Source organism: Alexandromys fortis, unplaced genomic scaffold (assembly GCF_014885135.2).
Source record: "Alexandromys fortis isolate MF-2015 unplaced genomic scaffold, M_Fortis_MF-2015_v1.1 scaffold_198, whole genome shotgun sequence".
Taxonomy (NCBI): Eukaryota; Metazoa; Chordata; class Mammalia; order Rodentia; family Cricetidae; genus Alexandromys; species Alexandromys fortis.
In genome coordinates, this window is record NW_026068111.1 from 1,674,426 (window position 1) to 1,699,014 (window position 24,589).

The window sequence follows — 24,589 nt, forward strand, 5'->3', positions numbered from 1 at the left end:
ATTCAATTTCATAAAAATGACTTTCCAGGGCTGTTCTGCGAGTTGCAGAATGTGGGGGATTTTCTTCCCCTTTCACCAAAATGAATAAAAGGAAAAAAAAAAAACTTTATGTTCAATGTGGTACTTAGGTAGTGGTTTTGTTAATTTCTTAAAAACAAATTGGCTCCCTAGTAAATCCCAAACTTGGACAGGCGCATTAAGCAAGCAGTGGGGAGGCAATCTAGGCACGATTATCCTGCAAGAGAATTCCCAGAATTTCATCCAAACTGTGATTTGTTCTGTTATAAAAGGCCTATAAAACCCAGAACAGAAACTCCTGCAGGAAACTCGAGTGTTTAAATATCTGCAATTACTCTCTCGTGATTAAAGAAAGATATGAAGGACAGGACATTAGCTCCCGACAGCCAACTTGAGGTGTGGCTCCAGGGAAACATTCCTAGGGGCCTGGGACACAGACGGACAGACTTGGGGAGCATTTGCAAAGCAGCCTGTGGTCCGGCTCTCTTAATGGCGGGGTGGGGGTAAGGTCTGAGAGAGCAGAGTGAGAATCAGCCTTCCAGAGGTCACCCACTGTCTTGAGAGTCCCCTCCAAAGGCTATCTAGGAACCCTATTACTAGCTGGGTCTTTTCTATTGTCTTCCTTCTTCCTGCTCTCCTTACCAGTCTCCAGCTTTAGACCTTGAGCCCCGATGGACTGCTGTGGGGTCACTAAGAACCTGAGTTAGAGGGTGCCCGCACCAGCACTTGGCTCCTCAGCCTCCAGCCAGCCCCGTCCTCAATTGCCCTAGCTTATAGAGATAATGCCAGAGCCCAGATCCCCGACATGATGCCTCTTCCCAGTGTCCCTTCAGCCTCAGGGATGCAGACATTCTCCTTGAGTCCCCAACACCTCAGCTCCCTTTTGAGCTCTAAGCATCCTACTAGAAGGCATTTCCTGAGTACAGGATGGAGACGGGAAGATGCTGAGCACCTCAAAGCTGAAGCCCGATGCATCATGGATACCTCAAAACTGGATTTTTGATGTATGGATGGATGGCTTTAAAGGATGTGCTTGCCGAGTGTGGACATCACACTGAGCCCATATTCTGAATGTGGCTTTCTAGGAAGTACAACAGGGCTCTCCTCCTGGAAGGCAGTGTAGGAAGGGTCCAAGGGCCCCGGCTGAGCTCAGAGGTACTAGGATGGCATTGGAGCCACTCAGCCGGCACCAGCACTCTGGATGCTTTCTGCCCCTCATCTTCTGTTAGATCTCTGTTTCTGTCACACCCCACCTCTCGCCACCCAGCCTCCTGGAACTTGAAGCAATATTTTGAGGGTTCAGAGTCGGGGATAAGAGAGAGGGGGTGGGAACTCGCGTAGCACGGGTTAGTATGATCCCAGAATGCCTGTGTAGGTCAGAGATGACAAATGGCAGGGCCCTGAAGGTGTGCAATCCATTTATTGATTTCAAGCCCGCCCTCCTCCTGTTCCCTGGGCCTCCAGGGAGTGAGAGTCACAGATTCTTAGGGCTGAAATTGTGCAGGAAGGACACGGCTTTTCTATTGGCCAGACATCTGAGGCGGCTTGGCCAAAATATGGAGCCCATTACGGGGAAATCTGGTTCATGTTTCCGATGGAGACAAATAGCCTCCCTCGGGCTGACGGCCGGGTCTCTGGGTTGCTGGTACGGGCCGACAGCAGTAGACGTCCCTTGTCCCTTGTTGCTAGTCACCTGGTGCTTTTATAGAAGGGTTGTGAAGTAACAAAACAAGGCTAGAGAATAGTCAGACGAGAACCGAAGATATGCCCCGTGCTGGAAGCCCTTCCTGTTGCATTTGCTGGCATAGTTAATACTATAGCTTCTGTGCAAAATGAAATTTACACTTTTTTTTCCAGCTCTGTCTGCCACAGGTCAGTTCAGACCACTCAGTCTGGGCGTTCTCATCTATAAAACAGGAGTGACTTCATACATATGTACACACATATATGCACAAACATGCACAAGCACACACATACACATATACTTACACACACACACATGTACACACACACCTTTTGGACAAAGTAAAGGATTACCTTATCCCAAGTGTCTAAGACCTTAAATGATTTATTCTTTCTGGGAGCACCTCCCCAAGATATAGAAAAGTTAAGTCTAGGCACAAAGAGAGCAGAAAATGAAAGTTTGAGAGATAAAATTATAGGCTGGTCCAACTCTTACTGCAGGAGGCCAGGCAGTGTCACAAGCCTTCTTCAGATGCAGGATCTCGGGAACAGTCACATAACTTCTCCGAGTGCCAGCTATCCCAGAGGTGGGCATGTGAGGAGAGGCTTGGTGTTGTTTCATTTAAGGAAACAGAACAGGCCTAGGAATGGTGGCATACTCCTGGAATCCCAGCTCACTGGAAGCTGAGGCAGGAGGATCATAAAATCCAGCCTGGATTATAGAGTTAGTTCAGTCTGAGCTACACAGCTAAATGCTGCTTAAGAAACAGATGGATGGATGGACAGATGATAAATAGAATGAAAGTGGCGGGGGGGGGGGGAGGGGGCAGTAAGCTGGCAGTCTGCTGGGGCCTGGGTCCTACCCCAGGATGCAGTCAGCAGAACCCCACTTAGTCACCCATCTAGTTCCTGCCTGGGTCAAGGTACAAAAACGAGGACTTATTAGAAAGTGGCTCCGCAATGCAGAAATCAAATGCTGTCATCTCTCCACAGGCTTTTCATTTCAAGGATGTCTAAACAAAATGAGGGGACGCTAACGAAGCTGTTTGAACTGCGAGGCGTGGGAGAGATCTCTAATTCACCGGAGCAGAGGAGCCTGGGGTTTTAATCTTAAACATAGAGAGAGTTCATGAACGCAAGGCTCCGGCATGGTTTACTGAATTATAATTGACCAAAGGAACAGTAAAAATAGATTAATGCTAACATGAGTGATCAATTTCCCCCTGAAGTACTGAGCAAGGTTACTCTCCGCCGTTACTTCATTTCTAAGCCGCTTCTGACGTGTCAAGTCCTCTACGGTGATTGCTGGGCCGGTACCAGTTCAAAGTTACCCAGAGCCTGATTGGCCTTGCTCCTGCAATACATTTTTCTAACCTCCAGATAAAGATCCATGCATCTCTTTACCCTTTAAACAAAAAAATAGCTATCGTAACGGCATGTAGCGCGAAACACGGCCTGCATACCAAAGCCTGCCCATGCCCTGCTAAACTGTTTAAGTATGGAAGAAGTAGTGTCTAATAGCATCAGGAAATTGAAATTTAAAATTTTTTCTCACTCACTTATTTGATGAGAACTGGTACGCTGACAGGTGATGCAGAAAGTCATTTTTCAAGTTAAATGCCAAGTGGTTATAGAGCATAATATCCAGTCAAAATTAACCACCTCACTGCTGTGCAGACACCCAGCGTATTTAATGCCAACGGTTCCTGCAAAGCAAACGGCAGACCTCTGGGAACGCCTGGAGAAGGGGAAAGAAACTGTTACTAATGCTTCAATTATGTCGTAAGCGCCCCCAACTCTCTGAGTGGGAAGAATGGACTGGCAGCCTGCTGACTCTCCGGGGCACCGGAGCAGGTCTGAAATCGGTCTGTTCCTTCAGGAGCCCCTCTGGGTCCTCTAAACTAAATTCTAGGAATGTATGAATTTATATGTGGCCTTCAGACAGCTTCCTTTACAAGCAAGCAAGATAGAGTCCTGCAGGTTCAAGTGCAGGGTGAAAGATGGCTGACTTCCGGAGATAGATTCCTTTCGGGTTATCAAGGTAATAGCCCCTGCCTCCAGAACATGGCCCAGGGGCCCATGGCAGTGTGTGTTAGGACCCTGAGCAGCAAGCAGAGGGAATTAGATTTCCAAGGAAAAGAATGGAACTCTCATCTGGAGGTTAGAGAGGCGGTACAGCCAGAGGTTGGAAATCGTAGCAGTTGTCTCAGGACTTTTACCAGTGAGCGTGCTCCTAAGTTTCCAGCAGAGGGGGAAGGGGGGGTAGCCCTCAGTTTTCACCCACAGACAATAGGGACCACCATGGCCTCTAATCCTCAGGGACTGCATAACCAGGCTCATCTTGCTCTCTCCTTCCGTTCCATGGTGAGCACACACATCCACAATGTATGAAGTCCCGTGGTGCCTCTCGGATGCCTTGGGACCTGCCAGGAACAAGAGGGCAGCCGATCCAGCTCAGGTTCATTGGGTTTTTATTTAATTCTTTCTGCTCCAAGGAGATCCTTGAAACACTCCGCATCCTTGGCCTTTTATTTCCCTGTGGGGCATTCCAGGGGCTTTCCAGAATCATACTGAAAAACAAAACAAAACAAAACAAAAACAAACAAACAAACAAACAAAAAAAAAACAGGATAGCACAGCTCCCTGAAGTCCCCAGTGGTTACAGAAGTAAGCCTACAGAGGAGAGGATCTAGGTTACCCCAAGTCATAGCATCTGCTGATGGATGAGTCAAGTCTAGAATCCTGATCTCTTGGTTTCTAGACGTGGGGGTGGGGAAAAAATCAGCTTTCAAAATAACCTTGAAAAAAAAAACAAAGAGGAAAGGCTCTATTAATATTTATTTTTGAGAGCTTAAATGACACAAAAAAATGAGATACACATTCAAAAGGCACTACCTTCAGTCTCCTCAGGAACATTCTGGCCCTTGCCTTTGCAATGCTTCCTCCAGGAATTTCATGACAGGCTCACAGGAACCCTTCAGAGTCCTCCAGAAGCTGCCCAGTTTTTCTCAGCACCAATCTGGGCATTGTGGACATTCAGGGATGGAGGGTTGTATTGAGAGCTTCTATGGGCGTTTGGCAGCACATCTCAGCTCCAACCTCTACATGCCAATGTCCTCTTACTCATCTGTCAAACGGCTGCAGATATTACTATATGTCCCTACAGGACAAAGTCTCTGCAGGTAGGAGCAGTGGTCAACTAGCCTAAGCAACAAATCCAGACCGGTGGCTTGACAACCTAGTGAAGGAAGAGACATTTCACTCCAAGGAAAAGCGAGCTGCTTTTCTCTAAATCTAGCCTCATGCGGGGTGTACAGATGATACATACACCAAAGAACTAGTCTTCTGCCGTGTGGACCCTTCTTCCTTTTCCTGGTGGACTTCTGTTTGCTCCTTTCTGTTGCGAGTTTCCGTTCATATGACATTGCTTTTGTTGATTTTCATCTGCCATTGGAGCCTGCAAATCTTTCAGGGTAGGATTTCTTTTTACGTAAGATTGATTTTAGTTTTAAATGTGTGTGTGTGTGTGTGTGTGTGTGCGTGTGTGTGTGTGTGTATGTGTGTGTGTGTCCAGGTATGTGCACATAAATGCAGGTGTCAGTTGGTTGCGAGATCCCCTGCAGCTGGAGCTGTAGATGGTTGTGAGCTGCCCAATGTGGGCACTAAGAACTGAAGCCTCTTCCCCTGGAAGAGCGAGCGAGTGCTCTTAACTACCCGGCTCCTCAGAGTAGAGCTTCTCATCTGGTTTCTGTTTGTTTGTTTGCATTTAGCATCATTCTCACTGTTAGCACAGATTGGGTTAAACTGGAAGAGAGGAAGGCAGAAGGGAAGAAAGCTAGGGAGGGAGGAAGCAAGGCTGATCTACTTTGAGACACTCTTGAAAAGACGCACTCGTGCTCACTTGTATGCACACAACAGCAGCGTGCACAGAAGGAACTGGCCAACTCCAGAGCATCCATTGCTTTCAGCTGGACAATGATTTCTAAGGCAAGAATTTCTCTGCATAAGCACTAAACATTTCCTCAGTCCGCATAGAACAGCATTCAGAGAATCGGGAGCGATGCATTCTCCAGTGAGGAAGGATCCCTACTTTTAAATAAGGATACTTAGGATTGTCAAAGGAGAGAGAAACTTTCTCTATTGCTTTAAAAGACAATTTACTGCATCGTTAACGCACATAGTTTAATGGAAAGTCCTGTTATTTTTGGAGGGAGAAATGAATACTCCGTACTAAATATAATAACAACATAAACCTTTAATAAATAATTGTAACAGTTTATAAATATTTAAACAGTATATCTAAAAGTCCTGAGGGACTGGAAAAGGCATGGAGGCAAGCTCTGACTTGCAAAGAACTGAAAATAGGTCCTGACACGTGTGTTATCAGGTCCTTTTCTTTCCAGGCGACAAAATGGATATTGGGGAGTCTTTTCTGCAGATGACAGAGCAGAGTACCTACTCTAAGACTATCATGGAAGGAGTTGTTGATGACAAGGATGACTAAAGAGTCGAAACAAAAGGGAGAAGTCTGTTCCCATCTCTTCCCAGCATCGGTGACCAAGAACACAGCCCTGGGAGCTTGCAGGACATACTAGAAGGGTCACACAGTGCTTTTTGGAAATCCAGAATTTCAGCAATGGTGATGAGTGCTGTGTGTGGATCACTCCACTGACATTCACCATCTTTATGATCCAATAATCTGGATCACTTTGGTTACGATTGATGTCCCTGAGACCCGGAGAGGAGAGAAACACTGCCCAAGGTTATTGGCTGCTGAGTGGGGTCTGGGGATGTGGGATCGGGTGATGCTTTGTGGAAAACGCCCTGTCTCCAAGACAGATCCTAAAGAGATGGCATCCTCTTGTTCCTATGGACATGAGTAGAACTGTGCCAACTACTTGGAAAAGATGAGAGCAGCCAGCCTCGATGACCTTAAAGGTGAGCAGAGGGGACAATCTGGCGATGAGTGGCTCCAAAGCAGCTAGCCAGGATCGCTAGAGGATGCAAACCTTGCGCATGAGAGAACAGTCTCTCCTGATCTTTGCAGCAGAGGGAGATGCAGCCAGAAAAGTCTCTGCTGCTGTGGGGACATATGCAAGGGACCAGCCACACTGTTGTATGAAATGATGTGTGGTTGACAACACTCAACATGACGTCAAATTCTGGCAACGGGCAGCTCCTGTGGCCTCATGAGAACACATGTTAACCTTGTCTGTCTCTCTGCCGCCTCTATCTCTCTGCATCTCTTTACTTCTCTCTCTCCCTCCTACCCCTCTTCCTCCTCCTTCCTCTTTCTTCTCCCCTCTCTCCTTCTTTGGTTTGGAGAATAGGACATATTGTCTCGGTATTCTCCAGCAGTCTTCAGTGTTGGTAACTGTTGAATGAGGTCATGGCCACAGGAGGCAAAATGGAGAGAAAGAAAAGATGGCTACAACCTCAGGAAACTTGATTCGGGGTCCCTGATCACAGTAGTCAATGGAGCCTTTGTATTTTTCTTCAGATTGAGTTACAGTAGCTATTATTGAGAGACACCAGACAAAGGCATTAGAGAGAGAAGGAGGGAGAAAGAGAGGGAGAGAGCTTCAGACAGTGTTTTGGGGTCTCTGACACTCAGGTCTGATATCTCAAACCAGCTACCACCAGCAGACATCCACAAGGGCCCTCCTTGACTGTTTTCTATGACTAACATAAACACTATGATCAGAAGCAGTTTGGAGAGGGAGGGATTTGTTCCATCTGACAGTTCATAGTCTATCATGAAGGAAAGTCAGGGCAGGAACTCAAAGCAGGAACCTGGAGGCAGGAGCTGATGCAGAGGCCATGGAAGGGTGCTGCCTATCGGCTTGTTCCCACTGACTTTCTAAGCTGTTTGCTTATACAGTCCAGGGCCATCTGCCAGGCAGGGATCCCACCACCTACCCTGATCTTTAATCAAGAAAATGTCCCTACAGGCCTTTCCAATGGAGGCATATTCCCAGTTGATGTTCCTCTTACCGGATAACTCTAGCTTTGGTCAAGTTTGGAAAAAAAAAAAAAAGAGCCAGCAAGAACAAGGTCTTTTAGCAACCTAGGTGACATTTTTTAATGCCAGCATATAGCAAAGAAAAGAAGAGCAAAGTGAGGGTACGCTGGTCTTTCCGAATCTGGAGAATTCTCATTCAGTTTAGTGAAGTGCAGACTGCCCTTGTGGGACAGCCTCTGCTCAGGTAGATGCATGAGGCTATCTAGGCTCTTAGGTCTACAGGAAGCATAATTCACTCCCTTTAGAGTGGTGTGGGCCTTCCGATTCTCAGAGTTTGTGTGTGATAACATTCCTGCTAAGGGAAGATGTTAATCAATACTTAACTATTTTTTACCATGACAGTTGCCTCCTCTTAGTCACCTCCTGTATGAGAATGAAAGAAAGAAAATGAGCAGCTACTTCCTGTGCTCTGTCCCAGGGCAGAGGTTCTGTTCCGGTTCTTATCTATGCCTCTCATTCCTCCTTCTATACTTCACCCCACTTAGTAGAGACCCTGCGACCACCAACACTAAAATGAACAGCATGGATAACCAGGCACCATCTCTCCTTAGACCCCAGGCTTGCGCTGATCACTAGAATGAGCAGGAGGAGACTGAGCTGTGAGGGGGAGTTTGTGAGGCCCTCCCTCCTCCTTTTACAAGTCTGGGAATCTGGGGGAGGGGCTTATCTCTCGTTCCACCTGCCTTATCCTACTGTGCCTTCGAGGATGGCTTTATCTGAGCTGTCCTACACACTAGAACACCTCGAGCGCAGCATACACGGCTACATGTAAAGTTCATGGCTGCTGTCCATGATGGCATCCGCCTCACCATGTTCCTGAAGAAATGTCTCTCTGTCACCTGTTTGAGCACAGAGACATCCTGACACATGAGCACTCAGGAGTTTCTTCTGTGGCCTGGGATGTCATGGGACTCCCCACTTCCTGCTCTCTTACATGGATGTAGATTCAGCACACCCGGAACGTATCATGTGTACATGCCACTCCGACTGTCCTCGTCTCTACCCAGTATCTCATTCCTGCAGCCTTCTAGGCCTTTATTTTTCGCAGTCATCCATTCCTGTGGGGTCCTTGAGACTAACCACCCAGTGAGAGAGTCCCACAAAGATCTTCTGAACAGCACCCTATCAACACATTCCTGAATGCAGTCCTGTCTCCATGTCTGGCATGGCTTTTTTTTTTTTTCCTCATCAAGCCTAGCTTTCTTAAACGTTACAATGTCAGTCAGATAATACCCTCATCTTGTCAAGACTTGAGACATGAGGAAGGCAGATGATGAGTTTGAGGCCATTCTGGGATACATAATGAAAATCTATCTCAAAACAAAACAAAACAAACAAACAAACAAACAAAAACCCAAGACTCATATCACAGGGCAACGTGGACGAAGGGTCTCTGGGAGAGGGGGATGTGGAAGGGGGTGAGGTATAGCCATTATCCTGTGGTGGGCAGGAACTCACAGGTGGCAGTCGTATCCAGATGGCTTTGGGGGTACCGTAGCCCATTCTGCCTGCTCTGAGAGATATTCCAGGTGTTTCACAGACCCTGCAACTGACAGCCTGAGCTATGACAGCTAATGGACAGAGAGACAGCCCATCAGTAGATAAATCTCTCGGATCGGAAAACATCATACGTTAGAGCCAGAAGAGGCCTTAGGAATGACCTAATTAGAGCCCCTCATTTTACAGGCAAGTAAACCAAGGCCCAGAGGAATGTGATCTCCCCCAAAGTCACACAGCTAATTAACGGAAGAGTCTAGACCAAAATCCGGGTCTCCCGACCCCTGGCAGATGGTTCATCCTATTGCCTGTGATTCTCTTGATTAATAATCAGTTTCTGCCTCGTTCTGCCTCAGTAGGACTTCGTCACATGGGTTCTCCGAGTTGTGTCTATAGGTACGGCATAAGGATAGCATCTTGAGGTCTAGCATATTAGGAAGATGATAAACCAAGAATTAAACTAATTTATTGATTCTGACATCCCACAGCTTTTAGCGTGGTAATCCACAAAGGCAAGTGACATACGTGGCATCTCCCTGTTTTAATTAACCGTGGGGTTCTTTCTTGGGATATGAACATACTGGGCATGGAACTAAAGAGGTGCGCATTTATCAAAGTTCTCAATGTTCGCAGGCCCATCCTTTCGCTTTTCAGAGTCAACACACACGTGGCTTTGGGAGTTCTCAGCCCAGAACATAAGCCCTCCATCATGACTCCGAAGCAGAAGAGCTTGTCTGCTTGGGGAATTCTAGGCTCTCACTCCCCCTCAGCATCATCCACAAAGTGGCACGTGGGAGTGGGAGATATGTTGGCATCTTAGTCCATCTGGGCTGCTATAACAAAATGCCACAAACTGGGTGGTTTCTAAACAACAGAAATTTATCTCTCACAGTTTTCAAGACCGGGAAGCCTAAGATCAAGGCAGCAGCGGGTTCGGTGTCTGGTGAGGGCTGGCTCTTGGTTCATAGACAGTGACTTCTCTCTGTGTCATCACAAGGCAGAAAGGGTAAAGATGCTCTCTGGAGCCCAATGTAAAAGCACTAATCCCATGCCCTGGGGGGTCACCCTCCCAACCTAGTCACCCCTGAAAGGCTCCATCTCCTACTTCTACCACAGTGAGAGTTCAAATCTTAATCTAATTTTGAAGGGCACAACCACCCATGTCCATAGCAAAGTACCTCAGTTGAAATAAAAAACTTCTAATGAAAGTTTAATTTGAATTCAAAACTTAATATTAAGCCTTAAAAAGCATCCATCCCTAATTACCATGAATGTGCAGCGGCCTCAGAGCTGCTGAACGTGTTGGGGGGGTGCACTTCACCCGTTCAAATATGGGCCCCAGCTTAGACTCCTGACGGGCCCCACTAGAGCCATTGGAGGCTGAATGGCACAGAGGGGACTTTGCTGGTGCAATGGGCCCATCACATAAACTCCCTGGTTGGCTGTGACACGAGTTATCTTAAGGAAGAGCTTTATATGACTACATCTTCCCACATATTTCCAATTGAGTTATCACAGGGGTATTGGAAAAAAAAATCATCGGAGTTGGCAGTAACTCAGTAAATAAAATCACGGCTTTAATTGCTCCACTGTAGCAGGTCGATCATTATCAAGAAAGGTTTTGATATATTTTTTAATTAAACAGTGACTTTGTTGATCGATTTCACTGATAATCATACAATCCCCTCCCTTGTCCCCCAGCCTCTGAAACAATCTGCTCCGTGAGTTGATACTCGGCAGTTGGAATGGCAAGACCTAATCTTAGTTGAGCCAGCAGCCAGTCTCGCAGCCTTAGGCATGTGATCTCCCCGCTCTGGGCCTCAGTCTTCCCACTCTGTGGTGTTTCCCAGATCCTCTCCCTACCATGGGATTCTGAAGTGGGAGATACTATGTTTCTGGGCAGTTCTTTAACAGCAAGTGAAGCCTGGACTGTTATTCATTCAACAACCTCCTAGAGAGGGAAGGATGTTAGTTCTCAGTGGGGCTAACACAGATTTCCTCAGGGACTTCAGGATCTGGATTCTCACCCACATGACTTTGACACCTCTCTAGGCCTGCTTTCTGGTCTACAGCATGGGACAGCCACTACCAGTGCCCATGGACATAGGCAACCCGAATCATACGTATCGATGATTGTAAAGTACTCTTAGGATGCTCTAGTGTCGACCTCCATGGATTGATCAATTGGCTGATTGGCTGGTTTTCGAAACAGTGTCTTGCTGTGGAGCTCAGGTTAGCCTCAAACTCTTGATCCTCCTGCCTCGGTGTCCGAGTGCTGGGATTACAAGCGTGTTCTACCGTACCAGGTAGGTGCACTGCCCTCCTTAACCCTGCTCTTCGCAAAGGGATGTCACTGCTCACAGCTACAACCCAGCTCCACCTTGTAGTAGCAAAGGCCCTTTGTGCTTGGTCCAAACAACAGCTGGAGAAGACAAGGTTGACGTGAACAGAAGGCGCTCAGAGCGGGCCGTGCTTACAGGGAGCACACATTTTGTTTGCCCTGTAGTTACTGACTTCACTCCTGCCCCTCAGAATGGTTTCCGTATAAACCCATTTGATCAAAAGAATCCCGTTTAATTCAGACATAATGAGGGAGGGCATTCCAGGGGTCCTGGGACAATTGCATTTTTCATTTCCATCTTTCCCAAAGTCCCCCCCCCCCGGCAGGCATGGGTGCCCCTCTGCAGGAGGCAGAGAATGGCCGTCGGAGCCTCCAGCTCATCCCTATGCTGCCTATGCCAAGTGCTTGAATCTCTGGCCTGCCCTCTTTCGCCATGGAAGAGAAAGCTTCTTCTTTCTCTTGCGGTATTTGCTTCTTCCTGATGTTGGGAAAGAAGCGACTTTGTTAGTGTAATGTGGGGTGTAATTGGTGGCTCTTCTCTCGGGAGATGACCCTCATTCAGGAGCCTATAGCCACCAGGAGTTACATGTCCCAGCTCAGATTATACATAACGCTCAACTGAGACCAACTTCTGCCTAGTTTTGCCCATTTCCTGAAAATACAGACGCCTACCTTCTTTCTGCCTGTCACAGACCAGAAGGCCTTCAAAGCCCAGAGCATCTTTGGAACGACTGTGAAGGCATTGGAGGGGGTTCTCCCTACACCAACTTCCACCTCTCACTTGCTCGGAAATGAAGGGCACCCCACCCCCTGCAGCTCAGTCCCTCAGTCTCTGAGCTGCCCCAGAACCTCACCCGAGGTATATTTGGCAACTTGGTAGCTTCAGTAATACCACAGGGAGGATGGAGAACCAAAGGCTTCTCAAGGTGGAACTAGCATATCAGGCCTGGAAGGGAGATTCCTGATCAGCTAATCCCTGCAGAGAGGCCTCAATGAAGAAGGGTCACTATGCTGGGTGGGCCCACTAGGAAAAAACACTTGGCCTCCACTAAAGTTTCTAGAGATCCTGGACAAGCAAGACTTCTCCCTCTTCTCCAGGCCTCTGATTGTCAAACAGTGGAGACTCCTGCATGCCCACCATTTCCTCTGCCATTTCCTGGCCTGCCATTTCCTCTCTGGCTCCATTTGCTATTAGAACCTGCTCCCATCCCCCAATCTTAGGAATGCAAGGAGCTCTCTGATCTCTTCCTGGGTCACAGGGGAGCTTGTTAAGTTTAGATGCAGCTTGAGATGAGATGGAAGAGGAGGAGAAAATATGGGGGAATGTTAATGCTGGTATCGAGGGCCTAGGGCAGACCTAGTTCCAGGCTGTCTGAGGCCTTCAAGGACTCACATGGCCCCTTGCCTGGACTCATCCACTTTATGATTAGCGTTGTGAGCATTATGAAAAACTTTCTAGACTTTATGGGGTAGGAGAGTAGAAGTTATTCCAACTGCAGGGACATGGTCGTAAATCACCAGGTGGACTGGCCATTGCTAGATGGCTGTCAGGCCACAAAGACATTAAGAGACAAGTGGGCACCATGGGTCCTCAAGAAATCCCTGACTAGCAACTTCTCCGATTTTTCTCCCTCCTCCCTCATCCTTCTTCCTCTAAGTATATAGATTCAATAGAAAGAAAGGTCAATAAGACCTTCTAGACAGGGCCTTTTACTTGGTTACTACAGTGGTTTCTGTTGGACTAGGGAGGCTTGTGAGCATGGGGCAGAAAGCAGAGCAGCCAGGTTTCTGACCACTTTCTACCAAATGCCAGTAGCAAGTCGTCCCTGAAGCTGGACAAAAAGTACCCATCCTCCAGATAATACCGAATGTTTCCAGGCACGACTCTGCCCCTCAGATGAGACTCACTGCTGGAGATGTGCCCTTAGTGCAGGCTCTGGGGGGGAACTGTGGTTATTAGTTTACTTCAATTATGTTTGTTTTATTTGTCGTGTGTGTGTGTGTGTGTGTGTGTGTGTGTGTGTGTGTGCAGATGAAGCCACAGTACCTCTGTGGGAGGTTAGAAAACAACTTCTTTTGCCATGTGGGGTCCTGGGATTGACTTTGGATCCTCTGGCTCCACAATACGTTTCTTCACCAACCAGATGACCAGATTGACACCATCTTGCTAGCCATCCTCAGGGATGGCTACTTTTGAAAAAATGTCCTTAATAGTTTATAACCCAAAAGCCATCTCATAGTTTATATACACAAAGTAGTATTCTCACCTCTGAACAACTTTTCACTTGACTACTTGTGCAGGGCAGATGTGAGGCCCTCTGACCAGTGTGTATGCTGAGGTCTTAGCCCCAACTATCTTCAAGTGTGTCCGAGTAAGGACGTTAATATCGGGCCGTGGTTGAGTCCGATGCACTATGACCAGGGTCTTTATAGGACAAGAAAATTAGGGTGGAGGCCGTCCCAAAGATGAGGACAAATGCAGAAGGCAGCTAGATGCAAGACCAGAACAAAGGCCTCCAAAGGAACCAATCTTGCCAGTGTCTGACATCATAACATTAATGTCGTTTCTCCATAATAATGAGAAAGTCATTGTCTGTGCTGACGTCACCCAGGTTTTGTAAGCATGGTGTCCAGATGCGATGCAACTGTGCTTCTTGCTAGAAGAACTCAAGGAAGGAAGTATTGGCTTAGCTTCAGAGTATGAGGGTACAGGGGAAGTCATGGCAGGGAGAACTCAGAGAGACTGGTCACATTGCCTCTGCAGTCAGGTCGCAGAGAGAGATGAATGCTGGGACTCAGCTGGCTTCTTCATGCTTCCTTTTCGTTCAGTTCAGACCCCCCAGCCCATAGGGTGGTCCCACTTTTCTGAAATGGCCCTCTACACAGGAAGAGATTCTGAGTCCGGGAGAGTCACCATCCCAGGGGCTCAATGCACCCTCATCTCCAGGATCAGTATAAGGAGAAGGACGCTGCCTTTGGATGCAATAGCTTTGTTTACCAGGGACTTCCTCTTAGCATTAGCTTTTGTGGGAGGTGGCTTTTGTCATAGTCTTGGACGTGTGTTTTCAGGTGCCAGGAGAAGCATCCACAGGTGAGAACATGACTTCCTGTTAAATGCTCTGTCATTGTCTGCTTCCTTCCTTTTCTAGCCCAATCTCCACAGCATCCTAAGACTTCATACAGACTTGACTATTTAGGTAAAACAAGTCATTTGTTCTTGGTCAATAGCACAACACTGTGCATTATTTGACTTATGTTTCTGGATGGATCAAGAACATCAGAGAGCTGGTTTTAGGATGAAACATATCTACCCCATAAGGACTATGTTTGTGTCTCAGAAAGTCTGAATATGAATGCATTGCTAGGGCCTGTAGCTCAGTGGTAGGATGCTTACCCAGTATGCTAGGCACTAGGTTCCATCTCTAATACAGAAAGTAGAAGTAACCTAAGGCTCCTATACTCAGCCCCAGATCTTGGGAGGCTGAGGCAGTAGAATGCTAAGTTCAAGGCCAGCCTGGGGTACATAGTGAGACTGTAACACAAAACATTAAAACCTACATTTTAAGGCATTAAGGATGGTGGGGCTGGAAAGATGGCTTAGAGATGCAAACATGAGGACTTGAACTTGGATCCCCAGCACAATGTAAAAGCTAGGCAGGTCAGCATAGGCCTGTTAGCCCAGCTCTAGATGGACAGAGGTGAGTCAGTCAGGTTTGGGAGCATGCATGCTGTCCATCTGGCCTAAATGGTGAATTCCAGGATCAGTGAGCATCCTTGTCTCCAAAAATACGGTAGAGAGAGATGGAAGAAGACATCCAAGCCCAAGTTCTGGCCTCCATACACAGACACACACAGATGTGTGCACACACACACACATGCACACATGCATGTACACTCACAAACATGCACATCTACACACATACATACACATAGGCATGCACTTGCTTGTGTGTCTGGGTGCATGTGCATGTCTGGCCTCTGCACACAGACACACAGAGGCAAATGCACGCCCGTGTGTCTGTGGTCATGTACATATCTGGCCTCTATATGCAGACACACAAACACACATGCACAAGTATACATATACATACATACACACACTCATGCACACACAGACACACAGACACACAGAGGCAAATGCACGCCCGTGTGTCTGTGGTCATGTACATATCTGGCCTCTATATGCAGACACACAAACACACATGCACAAGTATACATATACATACATACACACACTCATGCACACACAGACACACAGACACACAGACAGGTGCATTCACGCCCACACATACACTCACAGCATACACACTCCATTCACACAAACGAATGCTGAAAGATTTGTGAAGGTCCCCACTTGGTGAAAATGCCCATGTCAACGGACTCGATTCCAGAACCATCCTCCCAGAACCAGAACCCAGGCAGCATCGGGGAAAGCAGTCCTGGTGGCTGCCTCGCCAGCTCTTCCATAATCTTGGTTTGCAGCTCTGACTAGATGAAGTTAGTCATTACAGTTGACATTCACAGGCTCCATGAAACAGGTGCACAACCCCCACTGGACATGCTAGGCTGTGCACAGACCCAAACAGATGTCCACGGACCCTTCCCCCATCTTTCATTACAGTCTTTGGGAAATGGTTGCAAAAATCACTGCAGAATCCAAAGTCACTAAAATCTCAGATACCTCATATTTTCTGTCTGTCTGTCTGTTTCTCTTTTACACACACACACACACACACACACACACACTCACACACACAGAGTTCAGATTTTGCTTGGACTTAAAAAAATGCCAACAGTAATAAGCACATGAACTATCTTTAGGATTTATGGGATATGAGAAAAATACAAAGTTCCATAGATTTGTCTAATTTTTTCCCCTAAGAAAGATGTATTGTGCCGGTACTAGCAATAAGATGAAGAAAAACCCTGAAATTCTTCATGTTATTATATGAAAATTGTCACGCTGCTAGGATACCCTCGTTGCCCACGAGCAGCCTCAGACACAGAGTATTTATCCTCACGTTTTTTTTTCCCCCGGCTTCCTTGGACAGTAGCTTTAGCCTTGTGCCGTTGTACAGTCCCACAAAAGAGTATTTACTTTATCTTGTCAGAGAATGCAGTCATGAAAGAATCATAAACGCCCTGTGTTTATCAGGTTGTCCCTGCATACCGGTTGTCATTGGAGATACAGGCTCCTATTTTCTCTCCCTCTCTCTGCCACGAAAGAAAATGAAATGTCTTGTTGCTCTCTTCCGCAACAACAACAAAATATCAAGAATCCTAAGTTATCGGAGAGAGCCCGTCTTCCCATTAGTACTGTGTGAGTGATAAACAAGGTTTTATGCCCCACAATTAAGGTACAGGTAATGAGCAATTATGTAGATCATGAATTAATTATATTTAAAATACAGGCCATTATAATCAATATTCACCACAGTTTCAACCGCATTCTGGAATTAATAAATCTAATTAAAACTTTCAATTGGCAGGAATCTGTTTATGCCACCTTTCTCAAGAATCACAATTAACAGCTGTCTCAGACTCATGTCTTTCATGTCACTACACAGACACCAAGGATTTAGGGGGCTACAGTGCTGTCACCTTTGCTGGGCTAGACTGGTTAAGACCAACCTGTGTTGGAGTGATCCTTCCTTTTCCAGCCTGCTCCCCTCCAGCATGGGCCAAATGGATCTTTGATGGACGGTGGAGCCTCATCCTTCTGGACCAAAGTTCAGAAGTAATTGTTCCAAGGACTGGTGTGAGGGAAGAGTCATCAGCGCCTGGCTAGCTATGCTTCCCTTTCCTGAAGCAGGCTTTTGGAAGACCTCCTGTCTCCACAGTAAGTCAGTGCTTCCAGAGCGGGCTGACCACCGTCTTCCCATTGGCATTGATTTCCCAATTTGCTGGCCGCAGCCTTATTTGAGAATGTTGCGTAATCTCATCAGAGGCTAAAAGTCACAAAGGTAACTTTGCGGTGACTTTGGGGACTGTTTTCTCTGCTTTCTCCAGAGGAACGAAGCCCTCTATCACACCTGAAAGGCTGAGAGATGGGTAATTGCTCAGCCCATGAGGCTGAATGCCTCAGCGGGCCCAGTGGGTCTGGCGTCAAAGACCGGAAAGGTTCCTGTAGAGCGGGTCCTCTATAGGAGTTGGACTTCTAAGAACACTGGTTCTGATGTCACTGAAGGAATCAGCATCAGCGACTGTGGACATCAACTCAGCAGCCAGAGGGACAGTCAAGGGAGAAAAGGAGGATTACCTTCCTTTTTCCATGTGCTTTCTTTTCTGTGCTGTTACCAGAAGGTGCCATTCAGGGTGGGCCTTCCTACATCTGTCAGGGCAATCATGAGAACCCAGCTCCTCCCTCCAGATCTGCCCATAGGCCAACCTGATGTAGCCAGTCCCTCAGCTGAGGCTCCCTGCTCAGGCGCTTCTCAGTAGTTCTCAGTAGTGGCAAGTGGACATTTAAAATCAACCATCTCAAGGGCAGACACCACCTGTTTTTCATTGCACTCACAACAAGAAGATGAACCCCTAAAGCCAGAAGCTACCACATTCCTGCCACCAGAATGAGACGTTGGGAGAATAAATACTGGCTTGACTTGTGCAACCAAATCCAACTGTGGCCAAAGTCATCCATTAGTCCAGTTTGTGTTGCTATAAAAATGACCCAAGGAGGAAAGAGCTCCTCTGCCTCAGAAATGGCTGCTTCCACAGCCATGGGCCCAAGTGAGGCTGAGCACCACGGCCAGGGGCATTTGGCAAAGCAAAGCAGCTCCTACTTCATGCTGATCAGAAAGGAGAGAGAGAGAGAGAGAGAGAGAGAGAGAGAGAGAGAGAGAGAGAGAGAGAAGAGAAGAGAAGAGAAGAGAAGAGAAGAGAAGAGAAGAGAAGAGAAGAGAAGAGAAGAGAAGAGAAGAGAAGAGAAGAGGAGAGGAATGGGGCCAGGCAAGGTGCTGCTCCCAAGAATATGCCCAAGTGACCCGTTTCCTAGCACCAGGCCCATCTCCTAGAATTTCTTGCTCCTCTCAAAATAGGACTACCAGCTTAGCTGTAAGTTCTTGGGCCTGCAGAAGATGCTTGATGTTCAAATCATCCCTCCTCTGGACACTGACATTGTCACTTACACAACTAGGAACAATGTTCTCTTTGTGACGCCAGCTTCTCCGTGAAGTTGCTGGCGCAGTATGGCAGGAAGCAGTCACGCATTTAGCCCACTTGTTGCTTCTGTGCAGTCATCTTACCAAATCATCTGTAAATAGATTAAAATCTTAGCCAAAATCAAAGATCTGGAGCGGCAAAATGTAGGTGATGGGACAGGTAAATGAAACCCAACTAAATGAAACATTAATATCTGCCATTAACGGGATAATCAAAGTGCATATGAGTTTATAGCAGATCCACTTGGGATGGTGACATCATCATACAAAGGCTGGGATATAGCTGTCCTCACACGTGCCTGCTGACATAGGGCAACATGATACAGCAAGAGTCCTTGTGCTCCCTGACAACTGCTTTCTGTTTGGTCAGTGGGAAGGGTGTCTTCCAATGCAAACAGTGATCCGTGGTTGGTAGTCTAAGGAGGACATCCAACACTGGCAACCCTCTGTTAGACTTGTTTTGAGCAGGCAACTGTATAAGATGTTTATATCCAGCATCTCGTTTGGCCCTCACAGCAAGAGCTCTGTCCCTTTTCCATTAGCCCCCTCTCAGCTGACTGGGTAGTTAACGTGAAATCCGAGAGAGAGTTGGGGAGTGACTTGAGAAGCCTATATCTCTTCTCCCGTTAGTAGAACATTGTGATTCAAGGAATTGGACAATGACCATCCGGTGCCAACACCAGCCTTCAAACCCATTTGAGAAGACAATAAGAAGGGTGTAATCTACATATGAGACAGTTCTATAATGTCCCAAAGTGTCTCGACCCCCAACAGAGGCCATTTCCCCTTGAAGCCGATGCAACTTGAATCTTCAGGCTCCTTTTTCCAGAGGTCTTCAGATCCTTCAGATGGGGCTGAGGAATGTGAGCATGTGGTCTCAAGTTCTTAAAGATTGGTGAGGTTCTCTCTACTACTGGTGTGGGGCCTGTCTTTTTCCTGCTAAGCCCTTCTCCTCTCCGAGTGGAATTGACTGTAGTATTTGAGGACATTGAGTGTGCAGATGCATCTACATGGGGTTTGGAGGGTCTCGCTATGCATCTACGCTACTTCTGTGGATGGCTGTGGGTTCGCCTCACTGCTGGCTGGCTGGGATGACATAGACATGCCACGTCTGTTCTTATTGCATCTTAACCCAAACATGCAACAGACACAGAAACTTGCACGGGATCAGAATTTCAGATGAAATACGAACATGTCCAGCCGCCCTTCCACAGAACTGTGGAGGGTTAAAAAGGTTTGAAGCATATCAAGCCTGATGCTAGTCTGTGAAACCCTTTTCTGGCACAGGAAACGTACACATTCATTAACATCTAGTTTAGTATGATGAATTCCTGGTCAGTACAAAAGGCAGACATGCAGGTTCACACACCCATCTTGCTTTTTCCCTTTTCAATGAAGAATAAGGAAAGCAGAAAGTATGCAAATTCATGTTTGTATGTCACAAAGCTCTAGTGGCCCATCGATCTGCAAATTAATCAGGGTGTGAATTTTCACATTGTATGCATGCTACCAGAAGGATCTCAATTCCTATTTTAGTAAATGGGATTATGATATTGTTGATCAAACAGATTGCAGCCCAAATGAAAGCTAGGTAGTTTTAAATGGACTAGAGTGATATGTTAGAATGCTAATTAATAAAAATTTTTGTTAATGAAATAAGATTTTTAGATGTATGTGGTATTTGTTGATCTTTGGCATGGCATACTTTTGATTTCTTTCCTTGTTCTATGTAAATATTTGTGTCTAATACTAATTTTGCATGTATCTTTTTAAAGACACCATCCAAATAATGTGTGTGTCTTGAAAATGTGGGTCCATCTCCCGATTGGACCATCATCTAACCTTCATATCAGTCTCTAGGGCTTTATCCGATGCTTCAGAAAGACAATGACTCATGAACGTCATAAAAGTTTAATTAATCAAAAAGATAAGATCTACAGAAACCAAGAAGTCATAGAAAGATAGACTGGGGGAGTGCCAAGTTAGAAGTCTGACTAAAGAACTTTCCAGAAAAGAATTCTCTAGCTAGACATCAGGTTTCTCTATGTCACCTGCACACTGGAAGACTAGTGTCCACAGTGGATGGTCCAGGGACAGTCTTTCCTCAATTCCTTATCTAGATGTCCCTTGTGTTGGTTGAGTTTTAGACTAACTTGACACACGCTGTAGTCATCTGAGAAGAGGGAACCACAATTGACAAATTGTCTCCATATGATTTTGTATCTGTAGGCAAGCCTATGCAGTGTTTTCTTAATTTGTGAATATTATGGAAGGGTTTGGCCTATTGTGGGTGGTGTCACCTCTGGGTGAGCAGCCTAAAATAAGTAAGAAAGTCGGCTGAGCAAGCCATGAGTAACAAGACAGTAAGCTGCATCCCTCCATGGTTTCTGCTTCAGTTCCTGCCTCTGGGTTCCTGTCTGGAGTTCCTGCCATGACTTATCTCATGAAGGACTGTGACCTGAGAGTTGTAAGATGAAATCCCTTCTCTCATGGATTGATTTTGGTCATGGTTTTGGTCACACTAATAGAAAAGTAACTGAGATGCTCATCTTCCCTTCACTCCCTGTGATTACACTAAGAACCCAGATCGCTAACCCTTCTCAACTTCCTCCCCTAGTGACAGTGGAGAGAAACATGGACCATGACCAAATCAGGACCAGACCAATAAGAGTCTTCCCTAGCTGTTCGCGATTAGGGCTGCGGTCCCAGTCTCTTTCTTCCTGGTCTCCTGTGGAAGTCACCAGAAGCTCGGGAGCCTTGGGAGGCGACTTCTCATGTTGGACAGTAGAAGCCAGGAAGAAAGCAGAGCCACTCAACAAAGGAAGGGCACACATAGGAGAGGGAGGAGCTGCTTGAGACCCTGCGGTCCTTGCTTCACAATGTTTATTTTTTTCCATCCTTTCTTTGGATATAATTCTCATACAATGAAATACACCCTTTGAAATGTGCTTGGTCTTAATGTAGTCACGGGGTTCTGCAACAATTCCCACTAAATGTTCCCACCCGTAGAAGAAAACTCAGCTTTGCGAGTCGAGTGGTCATTCTTCATTCTCTTCTGTCCTTGAGCAGTGACATCCACTCTCTGGCTCCACGGATTTGGCTACCATAGATATGTTATGTAAATGAAATAATACAGCATGGGTTTTTCTTTTTTTTTGGACTGGCTTCTCTCATTTTGCACACCCTTTTAATGTCCACCTACATTGTACCATGCTATAGCACTTCATTTATTTTCATTTCCATGTATTCCATCTATTTTGAGACATAGAAGCATCCTTTCCCCCTTTCTACCTGGAGATTCCACACATGCTTCTCAGCCTCAGTCTTCTTTGGACCGAGATTCAGGGCTGTCAATTCGGTTTCCTCAGTTGATCCTAATTCACGAGATATTGTTTGGTGAGGCTTCCTGAAGCAGGTGAGGCCAGTAGAGGGCCAGGGGAGGGGAAAAGCCTTTGCAGCTGAAGGAGAATAGACTAACAGGCAGAGAGCAAAGCCACGGAAGACAGCGGAAACAGAATCAGCAAAGATTTGGGTTGTGTCTTGAAGCACTGGAGGGAAGTAGATAGGCTGAAATTTAGAGGATTTGAGAACAGAAACAAAATACATGGAGAAATGAGGTGCACCCCATGGAGTAGGCCAAAGTCCCACTTCCTTCTAGGCCTCTTCTGGACGAAATACATTGAAACTGGAAACTGTCACTCTCAGCTTCCTCCTCTGCCTTGGCCGGAACAACCGTGACTTAATTTAACTACTTGCTTCCCACTGTCCCAAAGAGTAGGAACACCACAAACAGCGTAGATGCCAGTACATCTCCACTGCTATGGAACCTGCCCGGGTCACTCCCCTTTGACCTGGGTCAGAAGGGCAGACTCATGACACTTGAGTTGCAGCAGTCTCAGTAATGGGGTCCCCCCAACACACGCACAGTTAATGGATAATTGAGGGTTCTTTAAAGTTGAGCAATCTCTCTGTTTCTTTGTTGGTTTGTTTGGGCCAAAATATATCCTGCAGAGTGATGGTGGAGGTCAAATAAAATATGGCTGGCCTGGAAAAAGATGGTACAAGATATTCTATTATTCCCAGGAACTATTTCTTTCATATATTAACTGTAGAAGCTTGCTGAATACTTATGAAGAAAACATGGGGCTGTGACTCACTGATGTTGACCAAGTGGAAGATTCTGCAGATCTTTCCATATGCTGACTTCATTTTAAACGATAGCATTTCACAATAAATTCAGAGCAGTGGCCCTTCTGAACTGAGGGAACGTCACCAACAAAAGTACCTCTATGACATCCTTGAAGATGCACACACAAATATCTATTTGACCATACTTAGTTGGCCAGGCTTGATGGGTGTGTCCTCTTTTGGACTCTAGAAAACAGTGTCGGAGAGGAGGCAGGCCTGACATTCCGCCCCATCCTGGCCCCGAGATCTTGCCCTTGCTTTATGTCTAAATGAGCAAAAACAAACAAACAAAAAAGCAGGTCAGAAATAACCCAGGGAAACCCGACAGATTTGTACCTTGACGTGCGGTGCTGCCCACGGCTAGACCTCGCAATCACCCAATTCATATTTTAGGATCTGACACCGGTGTTTGCAGTATTTTACAATTCTCTATTCTATGTCAGCAGCTCACGGTACAGCTGAATATCAGCCCTATTTAAATCTGCAAGAAAATAGCTGCAGGTGACATAACCTTTCGTGTCGTACCACTGTGTACATACACAAATAATTGGGGCTCTTGACCCTGTCTGGGCCCATACAACTGTAAGTACAAACTTGACATTTTGATACTGCTGCTAGCCTTTCCCGTTGTTATTTTCTGTTTCAATAATCCATTGCAGGTAGAAAAATGAAAGAAGGGAGCATGAATGATTAATGCTGTCAAGCTAAAATAATGTATTTAGAAAAATCTATAAATCTGTTATTTGTGGCATTTTAAAACGGAACACGACAGTCCTCAGTGCCACGTCGCCTGTTTCCCAGCAGATGAATGTGAGTGTCGTGCCGCCCAGGAAGCCTGCGAGGCCAATGGGCCTCTAGATTCTGGGCTGGATTGCTGGCTGCGGTTGGCCTGGGATGGGCAGGATGGGAAACTTGGGTTCCTCCTAATACCAAGGTCAAGAGCAAGGACCTGCAGGAGTGTGCATCAGAGTGCATCAGGCAATCTTCTGGTCATCATCACAGCAGAGCTGTGCTTCTCAATGTTTCTGGTCCTCCATTCCCTAGGTTCTGCGCCCCAGGGGCTTCCAGACTGCCTGTTGTTTCTTACCCAAAGCCACCCTTTACTGGATTTGAGTTCAAAGTCAGAAGATCTGCCTTCAAGCTGACCAAGTTAGACTTCCTGGAGGCTCAGCCCAGCTCCCAGCAGTCTATTCACTGTTTAAACTAATTGTTACTCGCACTCATGGCTCTACTGTCCCCAAAGACCCCCCAAACAAACTTTCTCAGACTCTAGTGCAGATATTCTCAATCCCTCTCCAAGACATCCACAGTCTATAGAGGTTAGCAGCTACCTACAGCACACCTTCCTGAACCCTAAAGGTCATATTGTACACCAGCTCTGAACTGTTTACATGGTCGGAGCAGTCACATGTTCCACTTTAAGTAGCATTGTGGGCAGGGTTTGAAGACATCTGGATAGTATGGTTACCCTGGAAGTCTTTGTTGGGGATGGAAGGGCAGACAATGGTCAAGGGGAAATGGTTCCTATGGAAATCTTGGGTTGCTGTCAAAAAGAGGGATTTCCCTAGGGAATATAGATGTTGCTGTAGACAGAGGGCCCTTGATGCATGGGCCACACTGAGGAGGCATCTCTGTGATCTGCTAGCTGGCCACTGAGGTAACCTCAGTGCCTTAGAGCAC

At 46.5% G+C, this 24,589-nt stretch overlaps 1 long non-coding RNA gene across 5 annotated transcripts; it reads right to left on the reverse strand.

Annotated features, from left to right (window-relative positions):
- Window positions 1-1,432: 1,432 nt before the first annotated feature.
- On the reverse strand, window positions 1,433-17,430 carry LOC126489922 (uncharacterized). Of its 5 annotated transcripts, none has more exons than XR_007589044.1 (5): window positions 17,193-17,430; window positions 5,030-8,086; window positions 4,597-4,939; window positions 4,400-4,499; window positions 1,433-4,271 (listed from the first exon to the last, which is right to left on the reverse strand). It is a non-coding gene; the product is annotated as an uncharacterized lncRNA (long non-coding RNA). The 5 variants fall into 5 exon arrangements; XR_007589047.1 differs by having other exon boundaries at window positions 1,433-3,439; window positions 3,921-4,271; window positions 4,597-8,086; XR_007589046.1 differs by lacking the exon at window positions 5,030-8,086.
- Between the last annotated feature and the right edge of the window lie 7,159 nt (window positions 17,431-24,589).